At 31.7% G+C, this 16,596-nt stretch overlaps 1 pseudogene; it reads right to left on the bottom strand.

The window, feature by feature from the left end:
- Window positions 1-2,113: 2,113 nt before the first annotated feature.
- Window positions 2,114-6,083, bottom strand: LOC117621004 (annotated as a pseudogene).
- Window positions 6,084-16,596: the final 10,513 nt, after the last annotated feature.

The following is a 16,596-nucleotide window of genomic DNA, read 5'->3' as shown; positions in this document are numbered from 1 at the left end:
TTTATGTTTTTGAAAATTAATTGAAGAGTCCGGACCAAACCTTTTGGGGCATGTTTGGTATGCCTCACTATGCCTCACTGGACTGGACTGTGCTATATAATACTCAAAACCCATGTTTGGTAAAGAAGGGGATTAAGTTAAATGGGATTGCATAGTCCATCAGTGTAAAAAGCCCCGGCCTCGCCTGTCTAACATAGCGATGCCAAAATGTGGTTCGCAAAATAGCGAGAGCGCTATTTTGAACATGCGAGTCCGAACTGCTTGAATCAAATTCAAAACCCCACCACTACAGTTCCAATCGAAACTTGTTGATGAGTCTCAATTAGCTATAGTTGCCGTTCCAAGTTGGCTTGGGCTAGTCAAAAGGCAGATTGATATATAGACATAAACTCAGGAAACCAACAAAACCAAAAAGTTCAATATCCAATAATATGATTGAACCATTGGCCAAATTGAAAGGGAAGGAGGAAAAGTTTTCCTGGTGGAATTCAAGAGACAGAGAAAGAGCTCAAATCAATGAGTTGGCTCTGTCATCTAGCAAGCCTCTGCCAATAAAGACCTCCAACAATAGAAGGGGATGCGGAAGCAGATCTAGCTAGCCCAAAGGCCAATTGAACTAGGGAGGCCAACGAAGCAAGCTTCCTTATTTTTTCTGCAGCAAGGAGATGAAGGTTTTGGGTTAGTATGGAGAAATATGGTGGTTTCGAGAGATAAAGAAAGAAAAAGTGTTTTTGAATGGTTTGGGGGCTTTTTTGTTGGAAAAAGAGAGATTTTTTTTGTTTTTTTTGGGGTGGTCACAGTGGAAAAAGAAAGGTAAGTAGAAAAAAAAAAAATAGTTTTGAATGAAATAGGAAGGTAAAAAGAAGAAGAAAATAACAAAAAGAAGAAAGAGAGAGAGAGAGAGAGAGAGAGAGAGAAGAAGAAAAGGCTGGAAAAAAAAAACTGAAAACAGAAAAATAGATAAATTAATAACATAATTATTTTTTAGTCCGAATCACATGGTAAAGATTCAATTAATTACATTCTTTATGTTTGCATACAAATAAAGATTAAATCATGCATAAAATCGGTGGAATTTATAATTTTAACAACAAATAAAAAGCCTTTGGTTTGGAGGAAAGAAATGTACATGTTAATTTGGTAATTATAATAACAAAAAAAATTACATTAATTATTTAAAAATTATTAATTTTAAATTTTAAAATAATTATTTTTTAGTCCGACACAGCACCAAACATAGGTATTCACAATTTTTACAATCCAGTTTCTTAGTCCGACACAGCACCAAACATAGGTCAGTACTTAATCCAGCTTAGGCCAATCCGAGCTAATCCGAGATAGTCCCAGGATTTAGTCCAGTCCATGACAGTCCGCCGTACCAAACGACCCCTTGAAGAACAAATGTAGTGAGAACCCGACAAGAAAATATCGCATTAAAAGAAGAAAAGATAAGAGAGAAACATTTTAGATGTTTAAAATCTTTCTTTTTTTATCTGCAGATAGATATTTAAATGTAACATGCTTTCGTTAAGATTTTAATTTTTATAAATAAGGTCTAGTCGAGTGAAAAAAAGTATTGATTTACACAAGTACGGAGAGATAACAATTACAACTATCTACACATGCCATGCATAGTCACTGCAAAATTAGGGGAAAAAGAAGTATGATGGTCGTGGGAGAGACACAGTGTGTGATAAATGATTTTTTAATTTTACTCTCAAATTTTATATTTATTATTCAATTTATTAAATGTTTTAAGAATAATTGAAATTTTATTCCCTCTCTAACCAAAAAGGATTCTCTTAATATATAAAGTGTAAAACAAGAGAAGCTGAGAAAATATTTTATGTCCGTGCTTATAATAATCCCGGAAATCAAGTGGTCTGTGTCTTACATTTTTTCTTTGGGTCTGAAAACGGAGATTCATGCAGGAAAAAAAGCAAGAGAGGCCCAAGGGCACAAAGTACCTAAGACTAGGTCATGCATTGAGGTCCAGACAAAGAACCCACAGTGACAGTACAATTAGATTGATCAACTTGCATAAAACAACATTGATGAAAAAAAAAAAGGAGGAAAACAATACACCCCAATTTCCATTATTTTATCAAGATAGCTACCTAACTGTGGGGCTTTCCATAGGTACTAAATTAGTTTCAATGCCAGTCTGATTTGTTTGAGCTATTTCTGTTGCCAAACATTCCCTTATTCCCATCACTACCTCACTCATGGTCGGCCTTTTGATGGCATCTGCTGATGTACATGATGTTGCTATTTCCACAGCTTTCCAAACAGAGTTTACATTGAAACTTCCCTCTAACCTCCGATCAACAATACCGGAAATGTCCCCATTCGAAAGCATGAAAGCAACCCAGTTACTTATGTGAATTCTCTCATCATGTGTGTTTGAATAAACAGGTCGACCTGTGATGATCTCCAACAGTACAACCCCAAAGCTATAAACATCACTTTTCTCATTTAGCCTGTTTGAGTCGTGGTACCTTCAAGCCAACCGTGCGTCACAAGTCATGATTTCAAAACAACAATACTAAAAGATCGACTTGTTTCCCGAGTTTTAGTTGATCAACATTAAGATGTTATGGCATGTGACGTGATAGTATCTTAATTGTAGAAATAGATAAAGTCGAGAATAGGCTCAGATATGAACAAATGAAATGACGCCTTAGGCTAGTAACAAAAACTTACTCGGGGGCAAGGTACCCAGGAGTGCCAGCAACACCTGTGAATATATGAGTACCATCCTCCTCAGTGAAATTTCTAGATAGGCCAAAATCAGATATCTTGGCTTGGAAATTTTCATTCAGCAAGATGTTGGATGATTTGACATCCCTGTGGATCATAGGTGGTGTACAACCATGGTGCATATATTCCAATCCTGTATTGCAAAATTCAGACTGATTTTATCACAAAAAAATTTAATAAATGATGAAGATAAATTACTAGTAAAAAGGGATTATGAAAATGATTTTGTTGCAGACCTTGGGCAGCCTCTATTGCTATTTGAAGTTTACCTTCCCAAGTCAAGACATTTGAACTGCTACCTGCATATATAAAATAGCCACATAAAAGAAACCTCACCTAAAGAAATGGTGAATTTGGCTAACGAAGAATTTCAATTGAAAACGAACCTGCAAGATGATTTTGTAAGTTTCCATTGGCCATGTACTCGTAAACGAGCCCCTTGTTGGTCTTATCATTGCAATATCCTACAAGGCTTATCAAGTTTATATGGTGAACTATCAGAAGAAGATCAACCTGTAAATGAAGAGGCCATAAATGCAACATGTTAGTATATTACATGTGATTGAGGATTAGAAAGTCTGCACTAGTTTATTTTGACAAACATGCCTCTGCATGAAATTGTTGAGGCCCTTGAACTGACGATGGAGAAAGCATCTTGACAGCTACTTCAGTTTTGTCTATGCATCCATAATAAACTGTTCCAAACCCCCCTTTTCCAAGAGTCTCTTCTCTAAGTTGTTGGTGATGTTCAGTATCTCAGAGTACGTAAACTGTCGCTTTCTTGACTCCAAGGACCCAATGGTGGCTTTAATTTGCATCATCACAAGTTAATAAGAGGATGTTTGGCCTTACGATGTTGTATTTACAAAAACTTTTGAGCAAATATTTACAGGTCTTACCATTTTGTCTTCTCCTTTTAATCCCCAACCAGATAGCTGCCACAGATAATAAGAGGATTGATATTCCAACGATTGGCACAACTATGGGAACAATATTGGAATTCTGTTTCCTCTTTTTCGTCTCCTTCTTTTCGCAAGAAACTTGTTCGGGCATGTTTAGATTTTCACACAAACTGATGTCAAGATGGTTGATAGCAACAATAGTTAAATTTTGATTAATAATAGGTACCAATAATATAATATCCTCTGTAACATTAGCAGCAGGGCAGCTGTTATAATTCTCAACCATCTACCAATTTGTATGGAAATACCTGATCATTTTATATTTTCATGAAGAAATAAATTTGAAAGTAGAAATAGAAAAGTGGTGGCATATCTATATTGAGCAATATAAGCAGACCTTAATGATAGCAAGCCATTGTTTCTTCTTTCAATGAGTCCTACAGGAACTGGGCCTGTGAGTTTGTTTTTCTCCAAGTTCCTGCACATGTAAAGGACTCTATCACCCATGTTTTGCAACTAATTAAGAATTTGAAGTCTATCGACCGCCGTATATATAAAAATAACTTACAAGACATTCAAATTTGGCAATTGAGACAAAAAATCAGGAATTTGTCCTGTCAAGCTGTTGTTTGATAAATCCCTGAAATCATGAGCAGCTCAACTCATTTAAAACTGAGAAATCATTACAAAATGAAAATTTAAAACTGAGTTATCTTGTAACTGACATGTAAAAAGACATATATACTTACAGTGTCTGTATCATTGTTAGGTTGGCTATGGAAAGAGCTATCTCCCCTGTTAATCCGTTCGAGGACAAGTTCCTGTTTGCATGTTCCATAACTTAATTAACACATGAGTTCTGGAATTAAAATGGAATGTTATGAGTAGGTTTGTATGAAGAGATACTTACAAGGATGTGATTCTTGGGGTCTCATTTTCACGATAGCTACAGTTTAGACCATTCCACAAGAAAACTTCAGGGGCACATGGATCTCCTTGCCAGTTCTTAGTAACTTTATAAGTTGACTTGATGTTTGTGATTGCGTCAACTAATATTTTCGGAAGGTCAGCAGAAAATGTCATTAAAATCAATCATCAAGGGATGAAACTTAAGGAAGAATTACTTACAATCTTCTTCATTTGTCTCTGATTCTAAGAATTCTTTTACCATGTAAAGCTCAATGGCATTGACGATGGGTTTAAGGGTAGAGTTCTCAGCCGCAAAGATTGAAAAATTATATTGTACTTCTCCACCAATAGCCAAACGGGTGAAAAGAGTTCTAGTGTACAAGTATTCAGGAGAAAAAAGCTCTTGAAAGAGCACTCCGTTCTTAGTCACATATTGCTGTCTAGAATGGTTAGTTTTGAGCTTTTCAACTTCTGCAAAGTGCATGTAAACATAATATTCTGAATTTTTATCCACTGGCTTCCAGGAGAAATCCAAGGAGCCACTTGCACTTTTCGGCGTGGCAGCAGTACGCATGACATCAGATGGTGGCTTGTAAAACAATCCAGGGTTAACGGTGAGTGAGGTATTTATCTGTGTCCAATCATCGCGGGCATAGATATACCAGAAGCGATCATGAATATCTTTTGGATACCTAAACAGAAAGAATTAAACAAGAGAGATTGATTTGATCAGTGTTTAGCTATTAATTGACATATGTGTATTGATCATGTCCGAGGACATAAATTACTTAATGTCTCACCTATATCCTTCAAAAGTGGCTGCTAAAGCACCAGTGTCGTACCGCGAGACAAGTGCCAAAGACCCCACTTGTGTCTGATAAGTTTCATTAAGTAAAGGCCTTATCTCTATTGTTGATATAAATGGAACCCCAGATCCTGTGTTTACAAGACATATATGCATGAAATTTCGCAAGGGAATATGTATGAGCTCAAAATCTACGCCATACTCCCCGAATTTCACATAATCCCACAAATTTGGTCCAAGATGTAGTTCGAATTCTGCGAATTTATTTTGGCCATCATAGTTTCCATACAGGAAACTTGCTCGGATCAAATACTTGCTGCCATTCGTAACATTTATTTTGTAGCAGTTTCTTATTCCTTCAGGGAAGCTCCTAACAGACCAATATTGTTGTTGATATTCGTTCTTGTAATCATGTGATACAAATTTAACTTCACCAGTGTCTATGAAGTTTGTGTCTGAGGTGTAGTTAATGCCTGTTGTCTTTTCAGTATAGCTAGAATTTCCTGCAAGGCCGCAGTCTATGCTAATGAAGCCTGAGACAGATCACAGACAGACACATACCATAAGAGAGAGGCCTTAGAATTTTCAACAAATTAAACTGTAATTGCAGAAATATTCATACCTGATTCATCCTGGGCATGAACTAGGAGCATAAGAGCAAAACCACCAAGCAGTGGAAAGAGGAGTGACTTGAATGTCCGCGACATCATTAAACTTTCAGAAACAAGTTTGTATTCAATTCGAAGACTCTGATCATTTTATATAAGTTGGATGCTACAATGCAGATCAGAATTCTTGACCCAGTAATACTTTAAAAGAGCCTTATATGTCAATTAAGACGCTGACCATAATAATTAATCTAACAAGTAGACATTAGTTTTGTGGTATCATGTCAGTTGAGGCAGGCAACTGGGTTTGTATTATATTATCTTTAAATTAAGCTCTCTTTGATTGCTATGCTTTTTTCAACTAGTCACCTGCTTTTATTCTTGTCTTCCTGTTGTTCTCCTTGCTTTACTTTGTTCTCCTCATTTCTGTCTCAGTAGCAATTTTTACCTCCTAAGAGGTCCTTTGTCCATTACAAACCAAAGTGAGGCAGAAGATTCCTGTAAATCTGGTTTGAAGTGTTACAAGAGGTTCTATGAAGCATGATATTTCCAATTTTTCTATCACGGCAACATGCACAAAACAAAATAAAAGACAATGATCAACCAAGTTTTGCAAGCTAAGCATGAGGGTTAAAATGAGCCGAAGTTCTAGATACAGAATAGGGATAAGATTTTAGAGAGGCGGACAATCGGCCCACTACTAGTTGGTCTAACATTGTGAGTGTCCCAAACTTAACCACATGTTATAGCATAACAAGTGTGAGGTTTTATCACAAAATGTCTCGGTGTTATTAGTCGTAGAACCACTCATTATATATTGTATTTTATCTTTGACTAATTACGTCAAAAGCCATTAAATATGCAGCCAAAATGTTATGTGTTTGAACCTTAACCTCATCCCCATTATCACTATGTTAACATGGAGGGTGGGGCTGCGCCAATCACATTTTTGTTTGTCTCACTTCTGTTTCCGGGATTCAAATAATGGTTGTAATAACTTAAGAACTTAAGAATTTAATTAACTATTTGAAATACCAATATTATTATAGAACTCTTCCATCTCTAAAGAATATTACATTAATTCGACAACTGTTTTTGGTTTGTTTTTTCTTTTATAATATATCTTTGTGTTGGTCTACCATTTGAGGAAACTCATTGGCAAAGTGGCAAAAGGATGAGATGAGAAGAAGCTGGTGTGAGAGGAGAGGAGTAGAAGTGGAGCATGAGGGAAGAAGCCAAGAAATGTGGTTGTGATAAAGAAGATGCTTTTGGTACCTATTAGGTACTAAATTTGACGATGAAATGTCTGTTAGGTGCAAATTGACATAATACATTTAAAATATATATATATAAATTTGAACGCGTTAATCAATTGCTCAACTTGTTACCTCTAGAGGCGAAGTCTACGACACAGCTGGTTCGACTCAAATGTCCAAAGTCTACAACGCAGCTGGTTTAACTCAAATTAAGTATGTGCAAGTAGTGGGTCAATGGCTTGAAAGATCCATTACCAGTAGATTATCCATGAAATGATTAGGAATAGGCATAAGATTATTCTTCATGATGTACCCACTATACTTAACTATAACTCCTGCTCAGGATTTTGTTTATAATTTGGACTATATCTCCTACCCATGTGCCTATGTGTCATAACTAAGAATTTTAGGGAGCTTTATTTGTGATCTCGCGAACCCTAATTACGAGTGAGTGTGAGGAAAACACTTGTCAAGAACCTGATTTCCTAACGACTAGTTTCAGAGCTTCATGTTCAAGTGGGAACGATGAACGTACAATGTTGAGAAGAGAGTCGACAAGTTCGACGGCAGAGACTTTGTGCTATGGAGGACACACATTAATGATTACGTGAAGCTCAATATTACAGGGCTATCCTAGATTCTTTTTGAAATATTTTCAGAACCCTATACTCATTTTCCAATTTTTTTAAATAATAGTATAGCCGCCTGGCTTTACACATTTGACACGTGGCACCTAGGCCTTGGGCGCTACCCTTAATATATATATATATACGGCTATACTTTTTAAAATGAAAATTTAATTTGGGAATTTTTTTCTAAAAATATTAAAAGATATAAAATTAGTTTCTTAACTTTTGTATTTTTTGGCCTACTTCTTTAATTTAATATATGCAATTAAGTAATATGTTAGCCTTTTCTAATTACTTTAATTAGTAATTATATTTTAAACAACAAATAGAATAACGAAATTAAACATGGCGTTTGCTCCACTAGGATACAACTTTCTAAATCAAACACCTAGCACCAGGGCTTTCATTCCTAGCAAAATTTTTGGGTTTATCTGTGCATCTATACAAGAATGATGATATTAATGTTCTCTGTGAATTTATAGGACAAACTCAAAACATTATTTAAAAATAATTCAAATAATTAATTAACTAATCGGGTTTAATTTAAATTACAGAGCCCAAGAGCCATAAGGCCAAGGCTAACCTTTTGATTAATTAAAAATATATATATTAACCATTGAACACATAATTGCTTTTTACAAGAGTATCTTTTTCGTTTTTGAAAAAAAAAAAAAAAAACCAGTGCTGCTCGTTTGACATGTGGGGCATAAGCGGTGGGCGGATCTATAAACGTACATGTATAGTATAGCCGCCCGGCTATACCAAATTCTTTTTAAAAAATTTGAGAAATAGTATAGTCGCCCCGCTACACTCATTGCCCTACTTTTTTTCTCAAAAATTGTATAGCCGCCCGGCTCGTCCATTTTTATATATATGTTTAAATAGTATAGCCGTGCGGCTATACTTTTCAAAATGAAAATTTTTTTAAAAAAAAGTTTCTTAACTTTTGTTTTTTGGCCTACTTCTTTAATTTAATATATGTAATTAAGGAATATGTTAGCCTTTTTTAATTACTTTAATTAGTAATTATATTTTAAACAACAAATAGAATAATGAAATTAAATATGGCCAAAAGCCCCAAGGCAATTATTTAAAAATAATTAAAGAAGTGGGCCAAAAAAGGAGACGGTATAGAACACGAATGTATTATTAGAAACTACGTACGTGCGTACGTACGTACACACACACACACACACACATATATATATATATATGATGACTAATTAAAGTAATTAAAAAAGAATAAGATATTACTTAATTACATATATTAAATATTACTTAATTACATATATTAAATGAATGAAGTTGGCCAAAAGAAAAAGTAAAGAAACTAATTTTATATTTTAAAAATTTATACTTTTCAAAAAAAAAAAAAAAAACAACATGAACCCTTTTCCCGACAAAATTTCGTCGGCAAAGATCTTTGCCGACAAAATTTGCCGGGATTAGGTTTCCCCGACGAAAATTTCTTTGCCGACGAAATTTCGTCGGGAGAGGTCTTATTTTTTAAAAATAAATATAAACTTAGGATGTTTAGGTTAATTAATTTTTTAAAAATTTATTTTTATTAACTACATAATATATTTGGAGATTTAATTAGTTGAATTAGCAATTATATTTTAATTATTATTTATTTAATGACTGATTATGATTAAATATTTTAATTAACTTCATGAATTAGATTATTTAATGAATAGTAATTCAATTTCTCTTTTTCTTTTTCTCCTTTAATATTCACTAAGTTAATTACTAATCAAAGTAATTAAAAAGGTGAAATACATACTATGCTACTTAAAGGGTGTAGCCAAACTTTTCATAAAAATTTAAATTATTTATTTTAAAAAAAAAAAATTCAAAACCTGAGTATAGCCGTGCGGCTATACTATTTTTAATATGAAAGGTAAGACCCCAACGTTTAGGCGCCACGTGTCCACTTTTTATTAAAAAATAAAAAACTGAGTATAGCCGTGCGGCTATACTATTTTTATTATAAAAAGGAGGACCCCAACCTTTAGGCGCCACGTGTCCACTTTTATTTAAAAAAAATAAAAAACTGAGTATAGCCGTGCGGCTATACTATTTTTAATATGAAAAGAAAGACCCCAACGGTTAGGCGCCACGTGTCCCAAAACAGTAGAGCCGCATGGCTAGACTCACTTGACACGTGGCACCTAGGCCATGGGCTCGTCCCTTTTTATATATATTTTTAAATAGTATAGCCGTGCGGCTATACTTTTCAAAATTTTTTATTATAAAAAAAAAAAAAAGTTTCTTAACTTTTGTTTTTTGTCCTACTTCTTTAATTTAATATATGTAATTAAGGAATATGTTAGCCTTTTTTAATTACTTTAATTAGTAATTATATTTTAAACAACAAATAGAATAATGAAATTAAATATGGTCAAAAGCCCCAAGGCAATTATTTAAAAATAATTAAAGAAGTGGGCCAAAAAAGGAGACGGTATAGAACACGAATGTATTATTAGAAACTACGTACGTACGTACGTACGTACACACACACACACACACACATATATATATATATATAATGACTAATTAAAGTAATTAAAAAAGAATAAGATATTACTTAATTACATATATTAAATATTACTTAATTACATATATTAGATGAAGGAAGTTGGCCAAAAGAAAAAGTAAAGAAACTAATTTTATATTTTAAAAATTTATACTTTTCAAAAAAAAAAAAAAAAAACAACATGAACACTTTTCCCGACAAAATTTCGTCGGCAAAGATCTTTGCCGAAAAAATTTGCCGGATTAGGTTTTCCCCGACGAAAATTTCTTTGCCGACGAAATTTCGTCGGGAGAGGTCTTATTTTTTAAAAATAAATATAAACTTAGGATGTTTAGGTTAATTAATTTTTTAAAAATTTATTTTTATTAACTACATAATATATTTGGATATTTAATTAGTTGAATTAGCAATTATATTTTAATTATTATTTATTTAATGACTGATTATGATTAAATATTTTTATTAACTTCATGAATTAGATTACTTAATGAATAGTAATTCAATTTCTCTTTTTCTTTTTCTCCTTTAATATTCACTAAGTTAATTACTAATCAAAGTAATTAAAAGAGTGAAATACATACTATGCTACTTAAAGGGTGTAGCCAAACTTTTCATAAAAATTTAAATTATTTATTTAAAAAAAAAAATTCAAAACCTGAGGATAGCCGTGCGGCTATACTATTTTTAATATGAAAGGGAAGACCCCAACGTTTAGGCGCCACGTGTCCACTTTTTATTAAAAAATAAAAAACTGAGTATAGCCGTGCGGCTATACTATTTTAATTATAAAAAGGAGGACCCCAACCTTTAGGCGCCACGTGTCCACTTTTTATTTAAAAAAAATAAAAAACTGAGTATAGCCGTGCGGCTATACTATTTTTAATATGAAAAGAAAGACCCCAACGTTTAGGCGCCACGTGTCCAACAGTAGAGCCGCATGGCTAGACTCACTTGACACGTGGCACCTAGGCCATGGGCTCGTCCCTTTTTATATATATGTTTAAATAGTATAGCCGTGCGGCTATACTTTTCAAAATTTTTTATTATAAAAAAAAAAAAAAAGTTTCTTAACTTTTGTTTTTTTGGCCTACTTCTTTAATTTAATATATGTAATTAAGGAATATGTTAGCCTTTTTTAATTACTTTAATTAGTAATTATATTTTAAATAACAAATAGAATAATGAAATTAAATATGGCCAAAAGCCCCCAAGGCAATTATTTAAAAATAATTAAAGAAGTGGGCCAAAAAAGGAGACGGTATAGAACACGAATGTATTATTAGAAACTACGTACGTACGTACGTACGCACACACACACACACACACACACACACACACACACACACACATATATATATATGATGACTAATTAAAGTAATTAAAAAAGAATAAGATATTACTTAATTACATATATTAAATATTACTTAATTACATATATTAAATGAAGGAAGTTGGCCAAAAGAAAAAGTAAAGAAACTAATTTTATATTTTAAAAATTTATACTTTTCAAAAAAAAAAAAAAAACAACATGAACACTTTTCCCGACAAAATTTCGTCGGCAAAGATCTTTGCCGACAAAATTTGCCGGATTAGGTTTTCCCCGACGAAAATTTCTTTGCCGACGAAATTTCGTCGGGAGAGGTCTTATTTTTAAAAAATAAATATAAACTTAGGATGTTTAGGTTAATTAATTTTTAAAACTTTATTTTTATTAACTACATAATATATTTGGAGATTTAATTAGTTGAATTAGCAATTATATTTTAATTATTATTTATTTAATGACTGATTATGATTAAATATTTTAATTAACTTCATGAATTAGATTACTTAATGAATAGTAATTCAATTTCTCTTTTTCTTTTTCTCCTTTAATATTCACTAAGTTAATTACTAATCAAAGTAATTAAAAAAGTGAAATACATACTATGCTACTTAAAGGGTGTAGCCAAACTTTTCATAAAAATTTAAATTATTTATTTAAAAAAAAAAATTCAAAACCTGAGTATAGCCGTGCGGCTATACTATTTTTAATATGAAAGGGAAGACCCCAACGTTTAGGCGCCACGTGTCCACTTTTTATTAAAAAATAAAAAACTAAGTATAGCCGTGCGGCTATACTATTTTTATTATAAAAAGGAGGACCCCAACCTTTAGGCGCCACGTGTCCACTTTTTATTTAAAAAAAATAAAAAACTAAGTATAGCCGTGCGGCTATACTATTTTTAATATGAAAAGAAAGACCTCAACGTTTAGGCGCCACGTGTCCCAAAACAGTAGAGCCGCATGGCTAGACTCACTTGACACGTGGCACCTAGGCCATGGGCTCGTCCCTTTTTATATATATGTTTAAATAGTATAGCCGTGCGGCTATACTTTTCAAAATTTTTTATTAAAAAAAAAAAAAAAGTTTCTTAACTTTTGTTTTTTGGCCTACTTCTTTAATTTAATATATGTAATTTAGGAATATGTTAGCCTTTTTTAATTACTTTAATTAGTAATTATATTTTAAATAACAAATAGAATAATGAAATTAAATATGTCCAAAAGCCCCAAGGCAATTATTTAAAAATAATTAAAGAAGTGGGCCAAAAAAGGAGACGGTATAGAACACGAATGTATTATTAGAAACTACGTACGTACGTACGTACGCACACACACACACACACACACACACACACACACACACACACACACATATATATATATATGATGACTAATTAAAGTAATTAAAAAAGAATAAGATATTACTTAATTACATATATTAAATATTACTTAATTACATATATTAAATGAAGGAAGTTGGCAAAAAGAAAAAGTAAAGAAACTAATTTTATATTTTAAAATTTTATACTTTTCAAAAAAAAAAAAAAAAAGAAAACCATGAACACTTCTCCCGACGAAATCTCGTCGGGAAAGATCTATGTCGACAAAATTTGCCAGATTAGGTTTCCCCCGACGAAAATATCTTTGCCGACGAAAGTTCGTCGGGAGAGGTCTTATTTTTAAAAAATAAATATAAACTTAGGATGTTTAGGTTAATTAATTTTTTAAACTTTTTTTTTTATTAACTACATAATATATTTGGAGATTTAATTAGTTGAATTAGCAATTATATTTTAATTATTATTTATTTAATGACTGATTATGATTAAATATTTTAATTAACTTCATGAATTAGATTACTTAATGAATAGAAATTCAATTTCTCTTTTTCTTTTTCTCCTTTAATATTCACTAAGTTAATTACTAATCAAAGTAATTAAAAAGGTGAAATACATACTTTGCTACTTAAAGGGTGTAGCCAAACTTTTCATAAAAATTTAAATTATTTATTTAAAAAAAAAAATTCAAAACCTGAGTATAGCCGTGCGGCTATACTATTTTTAATATGAAAGGGAAGACCCCAGCGTTTAGGCGCCACGTGTCCACTTTTTATTAAAAAATAAAAAACTGAGTATAGCCGTGCGGCTATACTATTTTTATTATAAAAAGGAGGACCTCAACCTTTAGGCGCCACGTGTCCACTTTTTATTTAAAAAAAATAAAAAACTGAGTATAGCCGTGCGGCTATACTATTTTTAATATGAAAAGAAAAACCCCAACGTTTAGGCGCCACGTGTCCAACAGTAGAGCCGCATGGCTAGACTCACTTGACACGTGGCACCTAGGCCATGGGCTCGTCCCTTTTTATATATATGTTTAAATAGTATAGCCGGGCGGCTATACTTTTCAAAATTTTTTATTATAAAAAAAAAAAAAAAGTTTCTTAACTTTTGTTTTTTGGCCTACTTCTTTAATTTAATATATGTAATTAAGGAATATGTTAGCCTTTTTTAATTACTTTAATTAGTAATTATATTTTAAATAACAAATAGAATAATGAAATTAAATATGGCCAAAAGCCCCAAGGCAATTATTTAAAAATAATTAAAGAAGTGGGCCAAAAAAGGAGACGGTAGAGAACACGAATGTATTATTAGAAACTACGTACGTACGTACGTACGTACACACACACACACACACACATATATATATATATATATGATGACTAAATAAAGTAATTAAAAAAGAATAAGATATTACTTAATTACATATATTAAATATTACTTAATTACATATATTAAATGAAGGAAGTTGGCCAAAAGAAAAAGTAAAGAAACTAATTTTATATTTTAAAAATTTATACTTTTCAAAAAAAAAAAAAAAAACAACATGAACACTTTTCCCGACAAAATTTCGTCGGCAAAGATCTTTGCCGACAAAATTTGCCGGATTAGGTTTTTCCCGACGAAAATTTCTTTGCCGACGAAATTTCGTCGGGAGAGGTCTTATTTTTTAAAAATAAATATAAACTTAGGATGTTTAGGTTAATTAATTTTTTAAAAATTTATTTTTATTAACTACATAATATATTTGGAGATTTAATTAGTTGAATTAGCAATTATATTTTAATTATTATTTCTTTAATGACTGATTATGATTAAATATTTTAATTAACTTCATGAATTAGATTACTTAATGAATAGTAATTCAATTTCTCTTTTTCTTTTTCTCATTTAATATTCACTAAGTTAATTACTAATCAAAGTAATTAAAAAGGTGAAATACATACTATGCTACTTAAAGGGTGTAGCCAAACTTTTCATAAAAATTTAAATTATTTATTAAAAAAAAAAAATTCAAAACCTGAGTATAGCCGTGCGGCTATACTATTTTTAATATGAAAGGGAAGACCCCAACGTTTAGGCGCCACGTGTCCACTTTTTATTAAAAAATAAAAAACTGAGTATAGCCGTACGGCTATACTATTTTTATTATAAAAAGGAGGACCCCAACCTTTAGGCGCCACGTGTCCACTTTTTATTTAAAAAAAATAAAAAACTGAGTATAGCCGTGCGGCTATACTATTTTTAATATGAAAAGAAAGACCCCACCGTTTAGGCGCCACGTGTCCAACAGTAGAGCCGCATGGCTAGACTCACTTGACACGTGGCACCTAGGCCATGGGCTCGTCCTTTTTTATATATATGTTTAAATAGTATAGCCGTGCGGCTATACTTTTCAAAATTTTTTATTATAAAAAAAAAAAAAGTTTCTTAACTTTTGTTTTTTGGCCTACTTCTTTAATTTAATATATGTAATTAAGGAATATGTTAGACTTTTTTAATTACTTTAATTAGTAATTATATTTTAAATAACAAATAGAATAATGAAATTAAATATGGCCAAAAACCCCCAAGGCAATTATTTAAAAATAATTAAAGAAGTGGGCCAAAAAAAGAGACGGTATAGAACACGAATGTATTATTAGAAACTACGTACGTGCGTACGTACGTACACACACACACACACACACACATATATATATATATATGATGACTAATTAAAGTAATTAAAAAAGAATAAGATATTACTTAAATACATATATTAAATATTACTTAATTACATATATTAAATGAAGGAAGTTGGCCAAAAGAAAAAGTAAAGAAACTAATTTTATATTTTAAAAATTTATACTTTTCAAAAAAAAAAAAAAAAAAAACATGAACACTTTTCCCGAAAAAATTTCGTCGGCAAAGATTTTTGCCGACAAAATTTGCCGGATTAGGTTTTCCCCGACGAAAATTTCTGTGCCGACGAAATTTCGTCGGGAGAGGTCTTATTTTTTAAAAATAAATATAAACTTAGGATGTTTAGGTTAATTAATTTTTTAAAAATTTATTTTTATTAACTACATAATATATTTGGAGATTTAATTAGTTGAATTAGCAATTATATTTTAATTATTATTTCTTTAATGACTGATTATGATTAAATATTTTAATTAACTTCATGAATTAGATTACTTAATGAATAGTAATTCAATTTCTCTTTTTCTTTTTCTCCTTAAATATTCACTAAGTTAATTACTAATCAAAGTAATTAAAAAGGTGAAATACATACTATGCTACTTAAAGGGTGAAGCCAAACTTTTCATAAAAATTTAAATTATTTATTTAAAAAAAAAAATTAAAAACTGAGTATAGCCTTGCGGCTATACTATTTTTAATATAAAAAGGAGGACCCCCAACTTTTAGGCGCCACGTGTCTACTTTTGAAATAAAAAAATTAAAAACTGGGTATAGCCGTGCGGCTATACTATTTTTTATATAAAAAGGAGGACCCCCAACGATTAGGGGCCACGTGTC

This window comes from Prunus dulcis, chromosome 3, assembly GCF_902201215.1.
Source record: "Prunus dulcis chromosome 3, ALMONDv2, whole genome shotgun sequence".
NCBI classification, from domain to species: Eukaryota; Viridiplantae; Streptophyta; class Magnoliopsida; order Rosales; family Rosaceae; genus Prunus; species Prunus dulcis.
Note: the sequence above shows the minus strand (reverse complement) of the source record. Positions and strands in the feature narration are given on the sequence as shown.